We start from the raw sequence: 25,243 nt of genomic DNA on the forward strand, positions 1-25,243 counted from the left end.
CTTGCTCGAAGTGCAGAGTGGTTTCATAGAACCATGACATTGAAGGAGTGAGCCTGATAGACTTACTCTAGATTCCCTTGGAGAAAAGACAACGGTAACGCGGCTATCTCTGCTTTGGGGCTTAGGGCATCGCTCCAACGCACTAGGGTCGGCCAGGAACACGAAGTGACTATTACAATATTACCTGCTTTGGCAAATATATCGGCTGATGGGCTATAGATGACCTCGGGCTGACACGATGCTAAACGGCGTCATACATCATGGTATTTTACAGTCTTTAGCTGCGAGTTTACTATAGAATTACATTCATTGTAAGTTCGGTTTAGGGGAGGAAAGTATGCCACAAGATAAACGGAGGAAAACTTATTATCTGTTTTTTTTAGATTGTTGATATACTGGTTTAAGGGTGACATCTCAAATGTACAAATTCAGAGCTCGATCGGCTGCGCGAGAAGCCAGACATGTTTACTGCGAACATTTAAAAAAAATATATGTTGATTTTTTTATATAAAAATATTAGTAATATTAGTATGTATATAACTTCATTGTCACCCTGTTTTTGAGACAAAACCCATCTCGTCGTCAGGACAATCACTATGACAGTATGCAAAAAAATCTACACGTAACCACCATAACACTATTTACACACTTTTAACTACATTTTGCGTAGTTATAATGATCAACATTTTATGCAGAGTAAAGAGTGTCTGAAATGCAGACTCTTAAGAGCACATCTGGCAAGAATATTCAAAATTAAAAAAGAACACTGGAATAAGAGAAATATGCTAGATCAAATATGGCGTTAGCTGGGAAAGGCACCAAAAAAGACAATAGTTTGCTCATTTGGGGAGAATGGAAGCATGCAAACTTCCTCGCATTGCATTGCACGGTCAACCCCAAGATATTGTAGAAAGACGACTCTCGGGCAGACTACCAAAGAGTTGGATTGATAGCTGGAAATCGACATCGCAAGAGGACAATCCTTCTTAAAACAGACCACAAGCCCTACACCAAGATAACAAATAGGAAGACTAGGCTTTTTGGTGAATTACCATGAAATTAATCACAGAGTGTATGTACCCATTTCAAAGTACGTTTTGATTCTAGTTTAATGGCAATAAGAGGTGTCAGATCTTATTTCACAAATTGCAAAGCACGGTTTCCTAACCAACGCAGTGTTTGCTTTCTACATTACGATCTTCTTGCTCATTGGGTACTGCGAGATTTTCCAAAATGCCATGATTAGGTTTCGCAATGCTTGTTCTAGTGAAACTCATTTTTATGTGGTCACTTCAGCCACCACAGAAGATGTGTTAAGGCAGTCGAGAAACGCAATTCTGCTCGATCATCTGGAAAATGGAGAAATCATAAGTATTGTGTAGAAAACGTCGCTACGCCACGCAATTTAGTGGAGATACGCAGTGGCTATTGGCCTAATAAAATATTACAAATGTGGCAAAACTCATTTCTGTTGCGTTTCTTTCACGATCACAATAAAAATAAAATAAAATACGAGTATTAATGTTATTTTACGACATCTAAGCAAAGATGAAGAATAATATGGAAGTCTGGGCATTAACGGGGCTGACGACCGTCATAGGCTGATTCCAGGATTCAGATCTCACATATAATACTAATATAAGAGTTTCTGACCATAAAAAAGCTTCTTTTCATCTCACCAATAGATGTCTCTAGTAAAGTTCTAGTGATTCAAGGATAATATTTTGAAATTGGTTCATATTTATATAGAACTTCCAATAATTTGAGTAGTGTGGTTGTCAATCATGGGTAGAATTGGTGAATGTTATACGTGTATAAAGTGATCACTTAAACCAACCTATGACGGTCGTCAGCCCGCTAAATGCCCATGCTTCCATATTTTTCTTCATCTTTGATGAGAAGTATAAGTGAGACGTTTCATCCTCTCTGCCTACCTCTACAGAGAAACGACTTTAGTAGTAGTTTCATGTACCCACTCGTAAATCAGCTACCGCTTCCGTAAGTGTGAGTCGAGCAAGTACTTAGCCGAGCTCTAGTTTAGCGTTATCGCCGGCCATAATTTCCTTTGCTTCACCCCTGCATTGCTGCCAACTCTTATTACAGGGCCGAAGATCCCGTTTTAATATACTGACCTCACGCAAAGTCCGGCGTTAGGTTTACCGAAGCGCCCGGAGGCTTTCCGCGCGACAGAGGTGGATTAGTGTCTATTACAAATTTTATTATTATTTTTGTCATATTCGTTCTTATTATAAGAAAAAGCTTAATTTTTTGCCATAGAATAACATTCTGCAATGATTATTTTTCAATCTTTGTGTTCAAACTATGTATCTCTTGATATGTATCATGGGAACTCTAAATGTCCATTGAAAAATTATTTCTTTGTTTCCTCTATCATTTCCCCTCAACTCTTTGCCTTATCTTTCTTCCTTTACATTCCTTGTTATCAATAATTTACAATTTATATTATCCATAAAGTCATTAAATAACGAAACATAATATTAAAGATCTATTCACAAATGGATAGTGGAAGTGAGTTGATCTAAAATAGATCGCATCATTTCGCCATATCGTATTTGATAACGTGTTAAAAATAAGTTTTTTTTTTAATGAACCTTTGTAAATTGATTATTTAGTGAGGGCAGATAATCGTAAATTCTAATTACTAAATACATGTATGATGAAAGCTAAATTAATAAATATCAAATTATTTGTTTTTTTATACCATGGCTATTAATTAACATTTTTTACGTTTGTACAAGCACAGTGTTGTATTTTAAACATCTGTACAAGGTTTAAACTTTGACCTATATGACTAGTCTGTTGTCGGCTAGTTGAAAGTTAGTGGTTCCATGCATATATTTTATATAATTAGTTTTATTAAATTTCTTATCAATTTATGTTTTTCACTTGTCAGATTTTAAGGGCACATACATCGAAAAAGAGCAGAGTGTCATTTGACGGATTCAAATGAACTTATGTTTTGTTATTTCCTTTTTACTACGTACGACCAATTATAGTTTTACTTGGCTAGTCACAGACAAGAGATTTCACTAAGAGAGGTACTAGATTTTTCTGGCCATTTTAGCTTGATTTTCTACATAATAATGCTCTATGCTCAATAATAATAATAATTGAATTGATATCCGAGTCCGTACCTGATATTGACCCTTTTCCCGAGTACCGCCTCTGGGTCTCGAAGACTTCCTATTCCGCCACTACACTATACACAATTTATACAGGGTGTAACAAAATCTGCATAAAAAGGTAAAATTCTCAACTGATGACAAATTGGTTACATTATCTAATTCTTAGATGTTAATTCAGTTTTTGTATATATTTTTGTTATTATATCAATGTTATCATCTTAGTCAACATCGTCATCATCTTCTTCTTCTTCATCTTTCTATAGATCCTGAATAATCAACCTGAAAGTGGACTGTATGCAGTTGAATAGCGATCTCTCAGACAAACTTGCGACAAAACGATGCATACTAGATGTGTGAAAGGTGATATAAAGAAGGAATGTAAGGCTAAGATGAGCATTATCCATCAAATTAAGAAAGGTGTATTTTGATTTGGGCATGAGATTCGAATGAGTGAAGAATGAACAGTAAAATAAATTATGAGGCGATCGTAATTGAAAATAGAAGCATAGTAAGACCAATAAAAATTTGGCATGATCTAGTTGTCAAATCAGGAGTCAAGTCAGGTCAGGAGTCGGTAACGTCGGTGGGTATGTATGAGAAGATATTAAATGTGGAAGAGGCAAAGATTGTTTACAAATACAGATTAGTGTAGCGTTCTGTTCTCTTTGCCTACCTCTGCCGGGAGCGGCGTGATAATAAGTAAGTGAATACATGAACGATTTTTTTTTAAATACTTCACTTTTTGTTGCACCCTGTATTGATAGTACACCTTATTCTGTTCTCTACAATCTACATATGCCCAGAGCTCTCATTATAGCATAAACACATTTTACATGCAGTTGAATGGAATTCTATGATTGGATGACCATAGGCAACTCTTAGAATGTGAAGTTCAAAGATGAATACTAAAGTGATCCAAATTACGTCCCTAAGTTGAGAAAAACATCAAAACTAGAAACCTCTATTTGTATGTATTTATAATTTCCTCATATTTCGTTAAACCTTGATGCAATACTTACTCAGAAATATTTTGTTAATTAATGCATTATTTTATTTAAATTAAACACTTGAATAATCCACCCTATCGAGTTTTATTTTTATTTACGTTTCGAAAACGACAGTTGTTTTCATCTTCTGGTACCTACAAATGTTTTAATTTGTACCAGAAGATGAAAACAACTGTCGTTTTTGAAACTAGTCGTAAATAAAAATAAAACTCGATAAAGTGGATTATTCAAGTGTTTAATTAAAATAAAATAATCATGTTATTCCACAAAGTTAATGCCGAATCAATAAATAATATAATTAATGCATTATATGAAGAAAAGAAAAAAAGGTAAGGTTATCATACAAGAAAATTTGTTATTTCATCAAATCAATCAAGCCTTTATTCGCGCCTCAACGGTGCATAGGGCACTGCATCATATAAACGCAGTGTTATATTGATTGTTAACAAACGAAGGAAAGGTGATCAGCCCTCCGCTTCAGATACCAGTCCAGGGTTATATTGAATAAATATTACAGTGAAAAAATCACTCATATTTATTTGACCCCCCTCTGGGAATCGAACCCGGCACCTCCAGAACGGTAGCCGAGCGTGTTGACCATTACACATTATTTATTTATTTATTTAATTTTTTTGGGATAGTAACTGCATCATACTCGTATGTAAAACAAAACATTAAAAGAATATACATTAAACAAGCCAATTATAGTTAACCACAGAAACATAAAGATTAGTACAAAATATTTAGCGTAGATCTAGCAAATGAACAACGTATCCATGAGAGAAAATGTGCATATGTGAAGTGTATAAGAGGGTGTGTGTATGTGTGATGTTGATTCTAGTATCTTAATAGCAAAAAGTTTATTTCACGAAGAAGATGTGACCAGTCTTGCGCTTCTGGTATCAGTAAAGGGGGGTGATATTAAATAAATTTGAGGGTGAAAATTAATAACATTTATTTTAATCTCCCGTGAATCCAACCTGAAATCTTCAGCAGATAGATGGTAGGAAGAGACGAATATCATTTTCAAAGATAGATTGGTGTTGCGTTATATTTTCTTTGCCTACCAGTAATGTGATGGTTTGTTAGTTGGTTAGCATGTTTAGAAAAGAACAGTATTTTTGGGTGATTCCATTAAAAACAATAAAGATAACTTTTAGGATTTTTTACGGAGTGTGTGGAAGTTTCTGGTGGGGAAATGACATTAATTATGAGTATTTTAATGTTTTACAATTTAATAAACTCTGATGATGACAAGGTTCTTGTCAAAACCGGTAGGTTAAAGTGTACTAATAATAAAAAAAGTGGTTAAAATAAAGTTGTTTAATTTTATAAAGTTTATTTCTATTATCGTTATTTATTGGAATTTAAGCGCTATGTTACATTGAAATATGTATTTAAAATGAACATGTATGTATTTTGCATATTAATAGCATTGTAAGCTTTTTAGAATTTTAATATAACAATGTAGATTTTTTATTCATACTTTTAACATGACGATCGGCGGGTATGTATGAGTAGATGCATGAACGTGGAAGAGGCGAAGAATGTTTGCAAAGACAGAGTGGTGTGACGTTCTATTCTCTCTGCCTACCCCTGCGGGGAAGTGGCGTAATGGTAAGTTTGTTAGTTAGTTAACATGACGATTTTTAGTCATGTTTAAAGTTTAAATGAAAATCGCACCGGAAATACACAATCACTTGGTTGCATAATATCCAATCAAAATTGAGTCATCAATACTTATTGCCAACGCATCTTGTTTCCCGTTCAAACCACAGACGTATCATTATCGAAGAAGAACCCGATTTGTCATAAACGTAACTCATCATAGAGCAACAAAAAAATAACAAAATTTATCACTTCATCCATTTCGTCGTATCCCACTAAGTCGTGTTTCGGTTCTCTCGATTAGTCAGCGTAATGAGAAACGTCCACACTCATTTGTCAACAGATTTAAATATTTGGGCTGCAAAGTGGTCCACAATAGGAGCCTAACAAAAAAGTCTGTCTATGTATATATATATATATATATATATATATATATATATATATATATATATATATATATATATATATATATATATATATATATATATATATATATATATATATATATATATATATATATATATATATATATATATATATATATATATATATATATATATATATATCTCTCTATCATAGTGGTCTCCAAAGTATGGTACGCGTATCTCGAGGGTTGCGCAGATAATTCAAGGTGGTACGTCATATTTTTATTCTTCTTGTATGGTGCATAGGGCACTGCATTATATAAACGCAATGTTATCTTGATCGTTATCACACGAAGGAAAGGTGATCTACCCTTCGCTTTGGGCACGAGTCCAGGGTAATATTGATTAAATATTAGAGTAAAAAAATCATTGATATTTATTAGAACCCCCCCCCCCCATCCCGAGATCGAACCCGAGACCTCCAGTACGGTGCTGACCATTACACTACAGAGTCGGACTCACACATTTTTCGTAACAATCTTTATAACTATACAAAACTATTACAGAATTTTTTTTATAAAAAATACTCTTACTGCAAAAAAGTGGTTTCACGATCACTTTTACAAAAAGAATTTCAACCAAATCAAGCCAGATTTTTCTAAAACAAATCTCTTGCATTCTTCCCATAAATTAAATATTAAAATTTTAGTTGTAATTTATCAATTTTTTCTATATTTATTGCTTAATTTAAAAAGAATAAATTTTAATGAAAATAACGAGATTTCTCGCATTTTTTTCATTCACTTCGGGAAAATAATTGTCTTAAAATACTTTTCTCATTAAGCGTTAAAAAAAAGTTTGGAGATCACTGTTCTGACAGATTAGATGACTCATTAGACGCACACGTGTTTCATTGAATACAACTGATGAAGACAAAAACTTCTTAAAAAGGTATTACTTCTAACATAATTTTTCTTAAGTTTTTTTCTCATTTTATCCCTCTAAACACATATTTTCCACTGTTTTTCTTTGTGGCCTTTCTTTATCTATTCTCACCTGAGCTACCTCGAAGAAGATGACGCATTTAATAATAAATTAAATGCCTGTGTGAGTGTAGCTCCCAAAAGCTCTCTTGCCCGAATTCATTCATCACAAACTTGAATTTCTCAAGTCGAGACTTTACATGGATGCGGGCTGGCAGCGAATGCCCGAAAAGCACGAAACCCGATATCCTGTGAACATCACTTTTGCGATTTTCGAATGCTTCGTTTAAAAAAAACGCACTCAGTATACTCGTTATTCATCGCGCTACCATCTATTTACTTAATAACTCTTTTATCTATGTATTGAATGTTCTATATTGCTGCCAGCTTATAAAATAGTTTTGTTTTTCTTTACTATAACATTAAATCGTTAAAATAGCTGATTCCTGATAATTTTAACGGTCCTTTTAGTATGAAGATTATTTATAATATTTATTGATTCGGCATTAATTTTGTGGAATGACATGATTATTTTAATAAAAATTAAACACTTGAATAATCCACTTAATTGAGTTTTATTTTTATTTACGACTAGTTTCGAAAACGACAATTGTTTTCATCAATCATTATTTGTACCAGAAGATGAAAACGATTGTCGTTTTCGAAACTAGTCGTAAATAAAAATAAAACTCAATTAAGTGGATTATTCAAGTGTTTAATTTTTATTAAAAGATCATTTACTTTAATCTCATTGATATTTGCAGCATTCTTTTCAAAATGTACTCAGTTTTTGTTTCCGCAATTATTTACTAAAGGAAAATGAAAGCTTATATCTTGGCTAAGCACCTTTATTTGTCTTCCAAAAACAAATATCGATAATGGTATTTATTTTTAATGAAAACATTTTTAATCTGATATATTTCTTTCCATCAAAAGCTCTACTATTTGTTAATCAATATCTTTTATATGGTTATTATATCCCATTGTTTTTCTGAGGTTTAACTATGAATGATTAGTGTACCATACCGCTGCAATAGTTCTACGGTTCATTGTAATTTTTTACCAAACGCTTTTTCAGTATTTCGACATCTTAAAACACAGTTGCCAGTAACCTTATATGAAGTAATAACTTAACTTTGCTTTGTTTGGCGCCAAAATAATTTAACCTAAGGCTTTCGGTAAAACAAACAGTTAAAGGTTGAAAAAGCAAAGTGAAATACGTCAAATAAAATTCTTTATATTAAAAATTAAAAAACCTTGAACTGTTTTTTTAAACAATACGTTTAATTAAAGTGTACTTATATATTGAAACCGAAATAACAAATTTGTTATACTATTTTTAACAATACAAGTATTTATTTTATTTAAACACATTTATCAAAAATACATGTACAAAATCCATTCGTTTTGTGCAATGCAAAAAGTAAGAGCTATATTTTTTTCCATAAGGTAGGTACCTAATTTAAAGCCTGTACTATCTATCATCCATTATTTTTCCTCGTTGAGCAATAGTTAGAGCATTTAGTAACCGTGATGGAAGTTATGGATTCGAATCCCGGTGATCAAAATAAATAAAGATATTTTTTCTCTTATTTATTTGTGTATTTATTTATTGAGTAAAAATCTGATCACTTTTATCATTGATCAACATTACAAAGTTTCAACGCAATGCAGTACCTTATGCACCACTGTGTTCAGATAAACTGAGTTTTGTAATAGTGAGAGCGTTTGGCTACCATTCTGGAGGTCCCAGATTTAATTCCCGGTGTTTAAAATAAATATTTGATTTTTTGATAAAATATTTATTTAATTTACTGATACCTGAAACGCAAGACAGAATATGGCAATGCATCAAAGCGATTCAGTACTCTCTGCACCACTGAAGGTTCTAAGAAGAAGAAAAAAAATTGTAATGAAAAATGTATGGCTTGCTCTTTAATGTATTACTTGCTTTCTTTGTGTAATGGTTAACGAGATTGACTACTGTTCTTAGGTCCCAAGTTCGATTCACATAGGGGGAAAATTGCTATAGATAATTCTTCACTCTTTACCCTGAAGCACATAATTCATCATTTCATCTTTGTGAGATTAAAATTTAAAAAAAAAACTGTTTTGATGCACTATTGAGAGCAAAAGAAGGCTGTTAAAAGAAAAAGAAAACTTATGAAGAAACTATCGAAATGAAAAGTTTAAAAAAATTGCAAAATCACTCATAGCAAGTAACCTAAAACGGAGTATCAATAATGCTTTGTTCTCAAATTGCTTCTGCTGAGATCATATAATTGGGTAAGTACTCGGATGATACAAAAGACCCACATAATTATGCGTTCAGTTAACAATTTTGATCTTAAGAGCTTTGGATCATACAATCCATCAAAACAAATTACCGCTCCCAGTGATCAAATATTGAATCTAGTACCTTTCATTCCTCTCCGGGCGTTTTGTCGTACAGATTTCTTTGTTGGTCTCCGATTCACGAATGTCGTTTTTTGTGAGACGACTCGCGGCGCGAGGCTGATTGATGGTCCAGCCATCATAGCCCGACAGCGCCTTTCTATTTCGTCGGATTGTCAGTGAAAACGGACGAATTTGATCTCAACCTAGCCAGCTCGAACAGGGGGATTGAAATCCCCCATATACATAAATTTTAATTCGATGACTTTAGTATTATAATGGTGGGGACTGACCGAAGCCTTTTCGTCGTAACGTAACACGTTACGATGCGAGCATTTGTATTCGAGCAGCGAGCCGAGCGCTCCATCCATAATCGGAGCACTCGTTACGAAGTTACGACGTTACGTTACGACGACATGCTCCTTAGAGCTACTTACTCCATATTTTCTGTCACAAAAATAATATGGAAGAAAAAAATGTATTTTATTTTTTTTTTATTTTAAAATATTATTTTCATAGGACAATTACTCGTTTATACTAAAAATAATATGTTTGAATAATTTATAAAGCACCATTTTCGTAAAATAATACATATGCGCTAATAATACATATAGCGCTTCACTATGAATTGCGGGAAAGAAGATGGTGAAAATGATATGGCAAACAAATGTGTTTTTAGTTTTTTTCTAAAGATAATCTCACTCTAACTATTTCTAAAGATTGTGGAAGAGCATTCCACGCCAACGGTCCCGCTTAAATATCAACACGTTAAGTTTTCGTGGTACTTTCCACGAGGAGAGAGCGAGACAATTAGACTACTCCTCTTTCGTTTGATTCGATTTCCATCCTCTCGCTTGTCTCCCTCCCGCTGAGTCGGCGCATGGCGTTTTGTTGGAAATGACGTGAAATCTGTAACTCAACTGCGTACTATGATTTCCATACAAATAAATACTGGGGTCTTTCGGTACCCCGCTTTGTTTATCGTGTAATTTTAGGATGATCAGTACGGGAAAGGTTTGATTCGCCTAAAGCAAGACGAGGTTCGCCGCCACGGGCTACCGGGGAACACGACACCGTCCGACGTCGTCCGACACCGCTCGACACCTGTAGCGCATGTCGTAAATGGGCTTTCCGGGAAACGGTTGCGTAACCCTAACAATATTTTAAAAGCGCATCATACTTCTGACATTCGTCCGTTCAATTAGTTTAATTTAATACTTGCTTCATCTACAACATTTACAGCTTTATAGGTGTTTCAACTTGATATGAAACTCAACTTGATATATATCGTTATTTTTATATGAAATAAGATATTAATAATTATTATTATAATACATTTTTTATAATACATGTCCGCCTCCGTAGTGTAATGGTCAGCACGCTCGGCTACCGTTCTGGAGGTCCCGGAGTCGATTCCCAAGGGGGGTAAAAATAAATATAAGTGATTTTTTCACTGTAATATTTATTCAATATAACCATGGACTGGTACCTGAAGCGGAGGACTGATCACCTTTCCTTCGTGTGTAAAACGATCATGATAACACTGCGTTTATAAAACACAGTGCCCTATGCACCATTGGGGTGCGGATAAGGTTTTATTATTTTATACATTTTTTAAGGTCATGTATTCGTTAAGTCGCATTTTTTTTCTCTTAATCCAGGTAACATTTTACATAATTGAATTCATTCTTAAAACACCTATTAAAATTGAAAAAAAAAATAGTTTTTCTTCGAAATTAGATTTATTTAGATACATATAGATTTATAAAGTAAAAGAAAATAAACTACTTAAAGTAATTATGTTTAGTGAAACTAGTAAGTTAAAATCTATATGATATAAATTTCACAACATAACGACCGATAAATTCATATTTCCCTAATCCCCGATATCTCAGTTATTCAGTTGAACTAGTATTTTTAATACAAATAAAAAAATATATAATTATTATGGCATTTCATATCAGTCCAGCAATAAATTAAAGATTATGTTTGGAATTGTATTGAATCCGGTTGTAAATTAAAAATTAACTTGAAAATTGTATTGAACCATCGATTTTATGTACAAGTAATTTGAAGTCTCATTATCGTAAGAACGGGACTATTATTTATAGTAACGGGTTTTAAATATTAATTTATTTCCTGTGATAAAGGTTTAGTGATCGATTACTAAGACCCAATATACGATAAATCGCGACTTAATTTTCTTTAAACCCAGGTAACATTTGACGTAATTAAAGTTTTTGCTCCAAACACCGTTTTTGTATTGAAAAAATAAGTTATCCTTCATATTATTTTTTGACATCTCATCAAAGATGAAGAAGAATATGGAAGTCTGGGCATTTACGGGGCTGACGACCGTCATAGGCTGGTTTAAGTGATCACTTTACACACGTGTAACATTCACCAATTCTACCCATTATTGACAACCACACTACTCAAATTCTTGGAAGTTCTGTATATATGAACCAATTTAGAAACCTTGTTTTTGAATCACTAGAACTTCACTAGAGACATCTATTGGTGAGATGTAAAGAAGCTTTTTATTAAGTAGAAACTCTTATATTAGTATGTGAGGTCTGAATTCTGGATTATATTCACACACCTGAGAAACGCCAGAAAATACCATTTTCATTTTTTTTATTTAAACATATTATTTGACCCGATAATTTATTTACAACATTTATTTGGACACACTCAAAATGTTGTAAGTTTTCCTTCGTAATAAATATATGGTATGGTTTCGAAAAAAAGAGTAAAGTAAGGAGTTTAAAAAAACGATTAAATATTTAGAAATGATAAAAAATTCAATTTATATTCTTTAAAAAAAAAGTGCGTGGAAAAACGTCTAGCCCCTAGAGCGGCCGGTCGTATTTTGGATATGAGCGTTCGAGATCTTGGCCATAAGTGAAAGATCAGTTATGATGAATTCGATAAACATTGTTTTTATCCACTATTTATCTAAATCTTGGCCATAAGTGAAAGATCAGTTATGATGAATTCGATAAACATTGTTTTTATCCACTATTTATCTAAACCAGTTTTGACAAATACCTTGTCTTCTTATTTGTCCATGCCTGAAGAAGACAATGTATTTGTCGAAATCGGTTAAAAAAAAAAAAAATAATGTATAAGGGATGAAAAAATATTTTAATTAATTTTTATGAAGTTTATATTAAATGTCATATTTTTTTAAAAAGTAAGTAAGGATATCATATCATAGTTTTTTGTTTTCTATTGTTTTTAATGCATTTTTTTCCCCTTCTTAAAACATTATTTGTCCTTCTCTTACATCATAACTCAAACTTTTTTCATATTTCTCTATCACTCTTATTAATAATTCATATTTCGCTATCATAGAGGGCTATACTCCATTTGTATTTACGTTTCTACGTAATAAATTTAGTTAAACATCCATTCATGTCTGTGTCTATAATTATGACCCAATGTTTGCGTAAACAAAAGTGTATTTACTGTGAATCAAAATTTATTGGTTACTGATATTTTTTACGTTATTTACCACCGTGTTAATTTTTCCGATGGGCGAGCCATTAACACAGCAGGAACAAAATGTAGTTAAAAGGAAACATTCATTATTTTACGCAATTCAAAAACATAGACACATAAATGTAATCTTAGCTTCTCCCACATTTGAAAACCTTTGAAAACGTGTAAAAATATAAATTTATGAATATTTTCTAAAACAGCGGAAATCTGATAAATAACGTCTGTTGCTATAATAAATAAAATATAAGTGTTTTTGACACTATTAATACAATTTTTTAATCGTTTTTACATTATATTTTGTATTTTACATCGTAAATTGACAGCTGTGGCGTGAAGCCGAAGCAAATCTTTGGCATTCAATATAAAAATTAACATAAATTTAATTAAAATATTTTAAATGTGTTTCAAAAAGCTAACATTTTACAAATTGATTTAAATTTATTATAACGACTTCTTACTTTCGATGATTACTTTCGAGCGTTACACATCAGTGTAGTGTGTATGTATAAGTTTTCAACTTATATATACACACTATATTATATTATAATCAATTATTTTATGAAAACGTATCATCAATGTAAAAAAAAATTATCAATTTAACAGCGAACAAAATTTCTTTCGGCAATCATTTTGTCGTCTTTATTTGATCTGCATTAATATTTTGATCGGCGAAAATATTTACCTGAAAAATCATGGTTTTACCATGATTTTTCATTATTATATTATGTGTTATGATTTTTCAATATTATAAATTAAATATTTTGTGTTATTTTTACAGAAAACTTTGTGTGGGACAAAAAGCTAAAAGAACTTCAGACTAAAGAAAATTTAAAAAAAAATTCCTTGTAAAGAAGTAGTTGACTTTCAACATGGTATCCATCTCCTCATACCTTCACAAAAATAAAAGCTTGACAATTTTAATCAATTTAACAGCGAAGAAAATTTATTTCGGCGTTCATTTTGTCGCCTTTGTTTGATCTGCATTCAACGCACGATCCATGGCCGGTAGGCAAGTATGTACCATCGGCCGAGCACAAGATACACTAGTTCATGCGCCGGTAGGGCGTCTCTCGATATGAAAGTACGGCCGCTCCGAGCTCATGCCGCTACGAAGGCGACTGGGTATAATTTAAAACGGAACATTTACTTTAAAATGGTGAAATGCGATGAAACTGGAGCGATACTAAACATATTATATATATATATATATATATATATATATATATATATATATATATATATATATATATATATATATATATATATATATATATATATATATATATATATATATATATATATATATATATATATATATTTATATATATATAAATATATATATATATATATATATATATATATATATATATATATATATATATATATATATATATATATATATATATATATATATACATATATATATATATATATATATATATATATATATATATATATATATATATATATATATATATATATATATATATATATATATATATATATATATATATATATATATATATATATATATATATATATATATATATATATATATATATATATATATATATATATATATATATATATATATATATTCAGGGTGAATGTGAAGCCTTTTACTTAAAATAATTTGTTTATTACAATATCATATTTTATCATTTTGACGAATTATATAAATATGTAATGTAATAACGTAAGCGCAAAGATGATTTCGTCGTATTGATTTTGAAAATTAAAAAAAAAAAACATGAAAAAGGTTTATATATGTGTGTGTGTGTGTGTGTGTGTGTGTGTGTGTATGTGTGTGAGGGTGTGTGTGTGAGGGTGTGTGTGTGAGGGTGTGTGGACATTGTTTGGTCCATTATAATATAAACAGTATTTCTAATAAAAATCCCAGAGTAAAATAAAAATAAAAGTTTATGTATTCAATGTTAAATCGAACACTGGTTTTTTGAGTCTACTAAGTAGTATTTTATTGTTTTAAAAAAACCACATAAAAACCTATTTTTTGACTAGACTAAAAAAACCGGTGTTTGATTTCACATTTAATACATAAATTAAAATAGAGTTATACATATTAAACGCCAAATCTATAAATAAATAAAAAGTATCTAAACTTTGACATCTCATAGATGAAGATGAATATGAAAGGATGTGTATTTACTGGACTTATTACCTGTCATAGGCTGGTTAAGTTATCACTTTACACAGGTGTAACGTGACAACCATACTACTGAAATATCTTTTAGCTTTTTTTTTAAATTTACCTTTCAACTAGATGTATCACGACTGGGTACAGCTAGTTAAAAATAATAATAAAAAATATGACCTTTGCTAATTATGCTGAAACATAATTAAATTATTTGTAATCAATCAAACTTGACTGTAAAATTTCATATTTATCATCACGATTTTCCATACTCTGTTCTATATACAATTCAAACGACCTTCATTCTGCTATAATAATACAATTACTACATATAAAATAATGCTGTAATATCAAATTATTTAAATGTAAATCGTAAATCAAAATTTTAAATTCTCTTCTCAGTGTTCCGCGTTTCAAAGGGATATGTCTAAATTCTGAGATCGTAAGAAAAAAAAGCAGTAACTGCTACAAGATTTATTGCCTCAAAAGCTCATTTTATTATCTCTATAAATTTGGACACTCCCTAGACATGCTGATTATGTCTCATTATTTTATACTTATAATTAATTTTTAAATTTTGGCGTTTCAAAATAAATTAATAAGAATATTAATCATACAAATTACAGGTGATTGCTTAAGTAATTTTATAAAATAATCGTGTAAGCCAGCCAAATGCCAGGTCGTAAGCCCTGGGACGCTCAGACAACCATCTTCTTTTATATAAAGAGGAACGATAGATGACTTATTGAGACGTTGATGGACATTTTTATTATAGACAACGTTTATTAGAATATGGAACAATGATACATAACAATGATTTACATGTTATAATAAAAATAGCGTTATTATTCAGATCTGACGATGGAAGTTTAGTTTACTAGTCTTTAATAAAACTCAAGTGGTATAAAACCAGGTGTTTCCTTAATCATTGTAACATGTCTTACCACAAAGTTAATGCCGAAACAATAAATAAAATAGAATATGGAAGCCTGGGTATTGACAGGAAATACGACCAGTTAACAGCTGGTTTAAGCGATCATTTTATACACGTACAGACCTTTGTTTGAATGCATGCAAGATAATTCCCGAATAATTCCATATACTGGGAGACGACTGAAAATACTAATTAATTTTTTATGAAGCTTGTAATTTGGCCAGTTACTTCATTCCTAACATTTGGGTGTGTCAAAATCCTGGTTTACAAATCTAGGTTTCTCCACTTTTAGATAAGAGGAAAAATTTTTAGCATTGAGAGATTTTTACCTCTTGTGGAGAAACCCAGATATGTGAACAAGAATTTCGTCACACCCAAAATGTTGTGAAACACTCACCAACATGATAAAAATAGTGAAAAACATTGGAATCATATACCAAGCTAGGACATAAAATGCCGAACCCTCTTCTAGTGGAACGGAAGGTCTGTTGACGAAAGTCAACAGTCCGGCTTCTCCTGAGAAGTTTTACGTGTTTTTCTCCCAGCAATAAGCAAATGCAGAGAAATTCTCCATTAGCCCATACTTTATCCTTCCTGTTTCTAACACATATTAAAATGAAACACGTTCTTCGCTGGAAAAAACAAAAATCCACTCATTAATCTATAAACCTTGTACATTATTTTGTAAATAATAAATATAGCTCCCATCTAAAAAAAATAATATATTTTCATCTACTAAGTAGTATTTTATTGTTTAAAAAAAACACATAAAAATTAGTTTTTGACTAGACTACAAAAATCGATGTTTGATTTAATATTTCGAACATGAATTAAAATAGAGTTCTACAAATTAAACGCCAAATCTATAAATAAGTAAAAAGAATCTACACTTTGACATCTCATAGATGAAGATGAATATGAAAGGATGTGTATTTACTGGACTTATGACCTGTCATAGGCTGATTAAGTTATCACTTTACACAGGTGTTAACACGTTCTTCGCTGGAAAAAACAAAAATCCACTCATTAATCTATAAACCTTGTACAATATTTTGTAAATAATAAATATAGCTCCCATCTAAAAAAAATCATATATTTTTATTAAAACGTAATAATTTTGGACTTATTAATTCAATACTAGATTAACATATTTAGTATAGCAACACTTTTAAATTAAAAAAACAGTATATGAAAAAAAATTAAACATGTTTCTTTGATAAACTTTGCCAATGCATATATATGTACAGTAGCTCGTAAATTATTTCGAAGAGGTAGTAAATATATCGTGATTGATTTTTTTTACTTGGATCAAAAAAAGAACTTATAAAAAATTAATTTAAGCACGTTTCTCGCCTTTGCAATTGAATTATCAATTTAAGAAGATAACATAAATATGTTCTTATTGACAGGTTTGATTCCGATTAGAATTAAAAATATATATTAATTCCACAAAATAAATTACCAAACAAATTGTATGTGTATGCATAAATAAAATACTAGTTTTATATGTATTTAAAACTTGGTATTATAATTTATACTTAAATGTAACACTAATAACTAGTTAATTATAACTGATTCACGATTTTATTTCAACCAAATTCATTCTCACGATCAATCACTTCGAAAAAAGTTAAAATAACATTGAATTTTTATATCTCAACATGGATGAAAAAAAAAATGGAAGTCTGGGTATTTACAAAGTCTTTAAGCTGTCATAGACTGATTAACAACATTTACTATTCCGCATGATTGACAATCACACAATTCAAATTTTTGTAACTCTCACATCTATACATGATAAATCTCATGATGTGTGAGATCACTGGAGCATGTTTTGATAGTTTGAGAAAAAAATTATTTGGCAGAGACCTTTTCATTTAGCTGTATGCAACACTGAATTATTTTACATATCGGGAAACCCCTAAAAAAACACGATTAAAAATTTTACGTAGCTTAAAATTTATTTATTTGCTTTGCGTTTATTTTGTAGAACTCCATATTTAAAATTAAAAAAATCGTAATCGATATCTGTCCATGAAAATGTTTAATTTACGTTATAATAATATAAAGTGCCATAGATTTACTAAATTTGTTCAAATATAATTTAATTAAAAATATTTAAAAACATTTTTTTTCAAACAATAATCCTTGTCAAAATTGTCACTTTTTGTTATGTTTTTAAAAATAAAATAAAGCCTTAAGTAGACTCAAATCAGTGTTTGTTTTAAATATTTAAGCTTACAATTTGACCAGATAATTTTTACTCAAAATGTGGATGAAAATCTTGTGTGAACAAAATACCATTATTTATCTGACGCAGTGTCTTAGTAGCCGGATGGTGTAAGTTTGCGTGGACATCGCTAGCAGCCGGGAGGCTGTTACAATTTCCGTACACAAGCAGTATCCAAAACCCAACTAATAAGATAAAAAGCCAAGTAAAAGGAAAAACACTCGTCAAACAATCATTTTCCTTCAACCATCACGACTATAGTCGATGTAAATGAAAACTTCCTTTTCATAAAGCTCCAAATGGTTGAGCTTTTACTTTAAAGAACCGAAGTATGCGCATTGATACAGTTTTACTCTCTTCAGTTCCAGATATATAAAGCAAATTCCTCAAGAAAGTGGTGTGGTTTTTATAAAAAGGGAGTTTTTATCTAGCGGGTGAAAATATCAGATCGTTCGGTTTTTGTTGTGTAGCTGTTCGCTCTTTGATCCAGTTTTTGCCGAGCCGTAATGCTACTACTCTCTCGCACTTTTTATTTCGTTTCGAAATCGACTTCTCGCGGCCGCCTCGCCGACGCTTGCCGAACGACAAGTTGACATCCGAAGTCGGATCATGCCGAGCCGCCACTGGACCAATTTCTTGATCATCACGAGACCACCAGGTACTTAGTACCCAGCTGGACCACTACTGATCTAGTTCCTGCAAGATACGCGCGCGGTTTTTCTGGCGCTTTTTTCTCGCGATTCACCGGTTACGGTCTACAGCCAACGCTGTCCATGTCCTAACGCTTTTTTTTTACGGATATCTTTTTGTCTATTAAATACACAATATAATAAGCTATCCGGAAAGTAAATATTTGCTCGGTGCGGTTTTGAATACTTTCGTTTTTTCCCAATTAAATTGATCATACTTATCAAAGTACCGCTACTCGTGTTTGCGTAAACATATTATTATATTTTATTATATTTTCGATTTTCTTTTGTGGTAATGCGTGCGAGTGAAGTTTACTGAGATTGGTTATTGAAATAAATTGTTGGAGTGTAAAATTTTCTTTTTATTAATGGTGACTGCGATGGCGCTTTTGAAATCAGGTATTTTTATCAAGTTTTTCATAAAGCATTACATTTTTACGTTTAAAGCTTATTTTGTCATATATTTCATTACCTAATTAAATTTAACCCTCATCTTTTATCATAATCTAAAAATGTAATTTTTATTAAATTTTAATATATAAAAATATTACAAAGAATAAAGACTATTGTCATTACATAAGTTTAAACAATACACATTGAGTGTAAGTGTCCCCTCCAAGCACATATGTTATAAGTGTCTTATAAATAATTTTTTTTTTTTTTTTTATTAAATATAATTGTATTTACCATTTATGTTTATAAGGAGACCGTGTTCAAATCTTGATTTATGGATTAATGTACAATTTGACTATGATTTCAATTAAAAAATAAATCTTTTGCATAATACAAAGAACTGTTTATCAACAGATGAAAATACAAACCGTTTTCGCCTGACGATGATTTCGCTTGATGAGAACATCTTTAGTTTTCAAAACTAGTTGCGTCTACATTTAATATAAACAACAAAATGATCTTACACAAATGCTAAATAGTATTTGAATCATCATGTTTTTCGACAAATTTTGTACGTCGAATTTACATTATGTTTTTCTACATATAAAAATTTTTAGTATTTGCATCTTAGCGATGTTTTTTGTCAATTTAAGTCAGAATTAAGGATAACATCATTTATTTGTTCATTGTGTTCGTCCAATATTGACAGAAATGCCCTATTTTCTACGTGGTTTCATGCTTCAGTTAGTTTTATAAGATCTGCGCAATTAGCCCGAGCTACTTAAATCAATCGCAAAAACTAAATTATTCATTGTATCTTGGATGAGTCAACACTTTATACTGTAATACGAGGACATAATCAAATACATGGGTGGCCGATAAACTCAACTTAGTTTGGAGTAAGATCCTTACGATATATTGTTTATACCCAAATTAACTAACGGCCTGATATATATAATGGTTTTATTTATTGCTTCGGCATTCACTTTGTGGTATGACATGATGAAATTGAAAATAAAAACACTTGTTTTTTACTACTTGAGCTATTTATTTATTTATATATCTATTTATTTTAACGACTAGTTTTGGAAGCTACAGATGCTTTTATCTTCGGGTCTAATATAAACATAAGTTTTTATTAAATAGATTGATGTAACGAGCACAAATCGCTCACTCCTTTCAAGAACGTCATAAATAAAAAAAAACTAGATTTGTCAGGAGAACGTTTTTAAAGTTTAAAAATATAATACAATGTATAAAAAAATTTATATCAAGCCACTTACTGAACTTTTTACTGTGCAATAGATCCTTTGAGGTAAAACCTGAATGTTTTTTCTTCATTTTAATAATATTTAGCATTAAGAAATAATTAAACAATACCTTTTTTTCAAAATGCAAAAACAACACTTTCTGCCCTGTAGCAGGTAAATAATAAGTGAAAAATATGCCTCTTTTGCTGGGATATAGTACATTTCCGAAAACATGCAGAATTGAAAATTGACGACTTTTTAATTTATGACGTTCTTGAAAGGAGTGAGCGAAATGTGTATGGACACTGGCGGAATCCAAAAGACCGATATCAAAACATTGTTCTTGAATAACTAGAACTTCACTTGACATCTATTGGTGAGATGAAAAGAAGCTTTTTATTGAGCAGAAACTCTTTAATTAGTATGATATCAGCCCCTAAAATACCCAAACTTAATTATTCTTCTTCATCTTTGATGAGATGTCAAAAAATAATAAAAAAATAACTCCTGTAATTGGAGATAATCCAAATTTGTGATCAAGTAGTTGGAAACACTCAAAATGTTGTAAATAAATAAAGTATTAATTCGAGCTTCCATGCCGTATCTTCAAATGCTACTAGCGACATGACGAAATCTGACATTTCCCCTGACGCAAAACGCTAACTGACCTTTGTTATGAATCTAGTTTCGGCAAATGTGGAAGAAGGCATTAGCGATAAACTTTGGGTAAGACCATCAGATAATCTGACCAGTTTTATTGCGATGGCGTATGATGAGGAGGATGACAATGGGTGAACTTTAGCGATGGCTCGGAGCGCTCAATCACGATTAGAATGAACAGATCTTTAACCAGCCGACGACTTAGGAGCGGCTCCTGTTTCGAGATGATTAAAAACTTTCCATTTTTATCTGTCAAGTTGTGAGCTGAACGAAAACACAAGCGGAATTTGCGCGCGGACAACACGTGCGGCTTCCCGCGCAGCCGGTCGATTTTACCGATGAAAGTGGCTGAATGCAGTCGAAATGCGATCTCTTAGATGAATATGCGGTAAAACGATGTACGATGGATGTGCGAAAGGTGATGTAAGAAAGGAATGCAAGGCTGAGAAAAGCATTAACGATAAAATTAAGAAAGGTGACTTGAGATGTTTTAGACATGTATAACGAATGAGTGAGGAAAAAACTATAAAATATGAGGTGAATGTAGTTAGGTTATAAGAGTAGAGGGAGACAGAGGAAAACTTTGTTAGGTCAAGTATGTCAAATACTTAAAAGTGGTCAGGTCAGGAGTCGGAATAATCGGTGGGTTTGTATGAGAAGATGCATGAATGTGGAAACGGCAAAAAATGTTTCCAAAGACAGAGTGATGTCTCTCTGCCTACCTCTGAAGTGGTGTGATACTAAGTAAGTCATTAATGAGTCAATTGAAAGTCGGAAATAGAAGCAGAGGAAGACCGAGAAAACTTGGCATTGTCCAATATTTCGAATACTGTGAATAAGTGGTTAGGACAGAAATATATTGTCAGGACAACAAAAATTACAATATAACTTGACATTTTTTCTTACTTTATCACCAATAATTTAAAATCCTATTGCAAGAAATAGAATATAAAATAATGTGATGGTTCAATCGGGCATACCCGAATTTGCCATAGCGAATTTATGACGTAAGTTTCTAAGAATTATTAATTTAACTTGTTCTAGAAATACATCGTTAAACGTATCAAACGCAATTAATTAAACAGCCTAATATAAAATCGTAATATTATCTTAATTTTAACGTATCCTCCACATATTAATGTGATTGGCTTTATGTTTTTGAGAGAATATCATTTCATTTAATCTCGTAAGCTTCTGTTTCTCCATTCTAGACTTAAATGTTATCTTAATATGCAATAAATATTTACCAACTTATTATCCTTATTTTTTACTTCTTAATAAATCACTTTAAAGTGTAAAGGACTAGTTTTATAAATATGTGTATTAACAAAATTTCATAATGGAAAAAGATAATTTATTCTTTAAATATTATAATAAGACCACTTTTTAAGTTTATTTATGTAAACATTACTAGTTTTGAGAACTGAATCAAATAAATGAATAAATAAAAATATTTGGATATTAATGATGTATTTTTACTCCATCAATATTATATAATATAAAAGTAGATAAAACTCTAAAATAGAGGCTTTACGGATTATTATTTTCATGTGTTCGGGAAGCTTTACAAATTGCCTTATTTTTCTGTTCGGAATATTACAACTATCACATTTTGGGAGTCTTGAACACTCGAAAAAAAATCGGTAAAAATATATTACTGCTCTTCTCTGTAATTTCTTTTCAAATAAAAAGTGTATCAGTAAAGAATTTTCTCCTTATCATTACTTGATTACCAGCAGACAAAACTCTAAAATATGAGCTTTGCGGGGTATTATTTTCAAGTGTTCTGGAAGCTTAACAAATTACCTTATTTTCCTGTTCGGAATGTTACAAATATCACATTTTGGGTGTCTCGTGTATGGAAAAAAAAACGGTAGAAATAAATTACTGCTCTACGATCCATTTTTCTTTTGATTTATCTAGGTATGTGAAATGTACATTTTTCCTTATCATTTATACATATATTACCAGCAAATAAAATTCTAAAATATAAGCTTTACAGGTTATTCCTTTTAAGCGTTCTGAGACCTTTACAAAACACCTTATTCCATCATTCGAAATGTCACAAATATCACATTTTTGGTGTATGGAACTCTCAAAAAAACTGGTAGAAATAAATCACTCCGCTACCATCCGAAGTTTGTTCACACGATCGAGTGCGCAGCCAAGTGATTTATGCACTGGGCTCGGTTTCCGGATGGAATTAAAGATATCTTCTCCGTTGGGTAGCGGACCATTTAAATCGCGTCATATTTGATAAATGATTTATTTATAATTGGTTTTGTGAAATGATATGAATGAAATTCGGGTAGCATAGTGAACGAATTTTTTGAACGCACTATATCACAGTTTGTAATTTTTTAAAGTCATAATTTTCACTTAATTAAATTTTATAATAATTTTTTTTGATTTTGTTATTGTATATTCTATCAGACACTTGAAATATGAAAGTTACATATTAGCGGATATCTCAACTAATTGCAACACTATATGTTTCAATTTCACATGTATTAAAATTACAACTAGCATACGAAAGGAATCGAATAATAGTGCAATAAAGTTGTACAACCTGCTATCATTATCCATATAGTCATTTAATAAAGAATCTCAGCTTAAAAGGGATCTTCATCAATTAGATAATGGAGTTGGCAAGATCTGAAATAGGTCGCATCATTCGGCCATACCAAAAAATAACGCAAATTGGATCAATGATGAACGTAATGCAAGTGTATAATGTGATCACTCATGCGACCAAAAGCCAGGTCGTAAACCCTGAGATACTTCGATTTTTGTTATCTTTGGTCTAAAAATGATATATGTTTTATTTAAAGTTCAGACACTTAAAATATTGATATATCATATATGGAGTGATTAATTTTTTGTCTGAATGAATAAATAATAATAAATAATTGATAATCAACTGGGTAAATAGCGGTACCTAAAATTTTGTTTTAGATTAAGACGTTTCATATCAAGTTAGGACACATAGAAATAAAGACCTTAAATTAGACCTGCGATTCCATCACAAATCGAACCATGAACCAAATCCATAGTAACACAATGTATTAACTACTGCACTACGGAGGAGGACTGATTTTAAGATTTTTACCGGGTCTATAAAACTTCGTATTAGCAAATAATTATATGTTGGTGCGTTGGTGTTCTCTACTCCCAAATGTGAAAAAAGTAGATTTATGTGAGAACGGGCTATCGGAAGATGAGGCAGCAATCCAAAACGTTTAGCAATTTAGTAAATAGATGGTAGAGTAAATTGAATCGTGCAATTTTTCACACGGAACATTCGGACGGAGCAGAAGTAATATTCACAGGATATCGGGTTTCGCGCTTTTCGGGCGTTCGCTGCCAGCCCGCATCCATATAAAGACTTGACTTGAGAAATTTAAGTTTGTGATAAATGAATCCGGGCAAGAGAGCTTTTTGGAGCCTGCAACTATAAAGGTTATATAAACAATTACACACATATATACATAGATATTCTGTCTCAACAAAGGAGAAGAATGATATAAAAATTGGTATTTATAAGGCTAACAACCTGTCATTAACTGATATATGCGATCACTATTTTATAATATTTCGAAAACCATATTTATGCTTCAATTGAATAGATCTACTATACACGTTTTGTTGTTTTGAATAGTGTGCTTGTAAATCGTTGAAAGAAATGTGAATGTTACACAGTATGTTATGTGAACACCTAAATCAGTCAATGGCTTTTGTATTCTTTCCATGTTAAGATATCAATATAAAATGTTGACGAAGATAAATCCTTAGATAACAAATGCAGAATTTTTAAACTAAAATTAAGACATTCAAAATATTTTGTTCTGATTCATATAAATAATATTAAATCATGGAATTCCACAGTAAATGCCAATACAATAAATAAATAACAGGAAATTAACATAAC

General features: G+C 31.2%; 1 protein-coding gene across 1 annotated transcript in view; it reads left to right on the plus strand.

Moving 5' to 3' along the window:
• Positions 1–25,243, plus strand: part of LOC148302428 (uncharacterized) — a 173,040-nt gene that overhangs the window by 103,718 nt on the left and 44,079 nt on the right. The window lies entirely within an intron of this gene.

This window comes from Brachycentrus maculatus, unplaced genomic scaffold (genome assembly GCF_059751285.1).
Source record: "Brachycentrus maculatus isolate JH-2025_06_01 unplaced genomic scaffold, ASM5975128v1 h1tg000452l, whole genome shotgun sequence".
Classification (NCBI taxonomy): domain Eukaryota; kingdom Metazoa; phylum Arthropoda; class Insecta; order Trichoptera; family Brachycentridae; genus Brachycentrus; species Brachycentrus maculatus.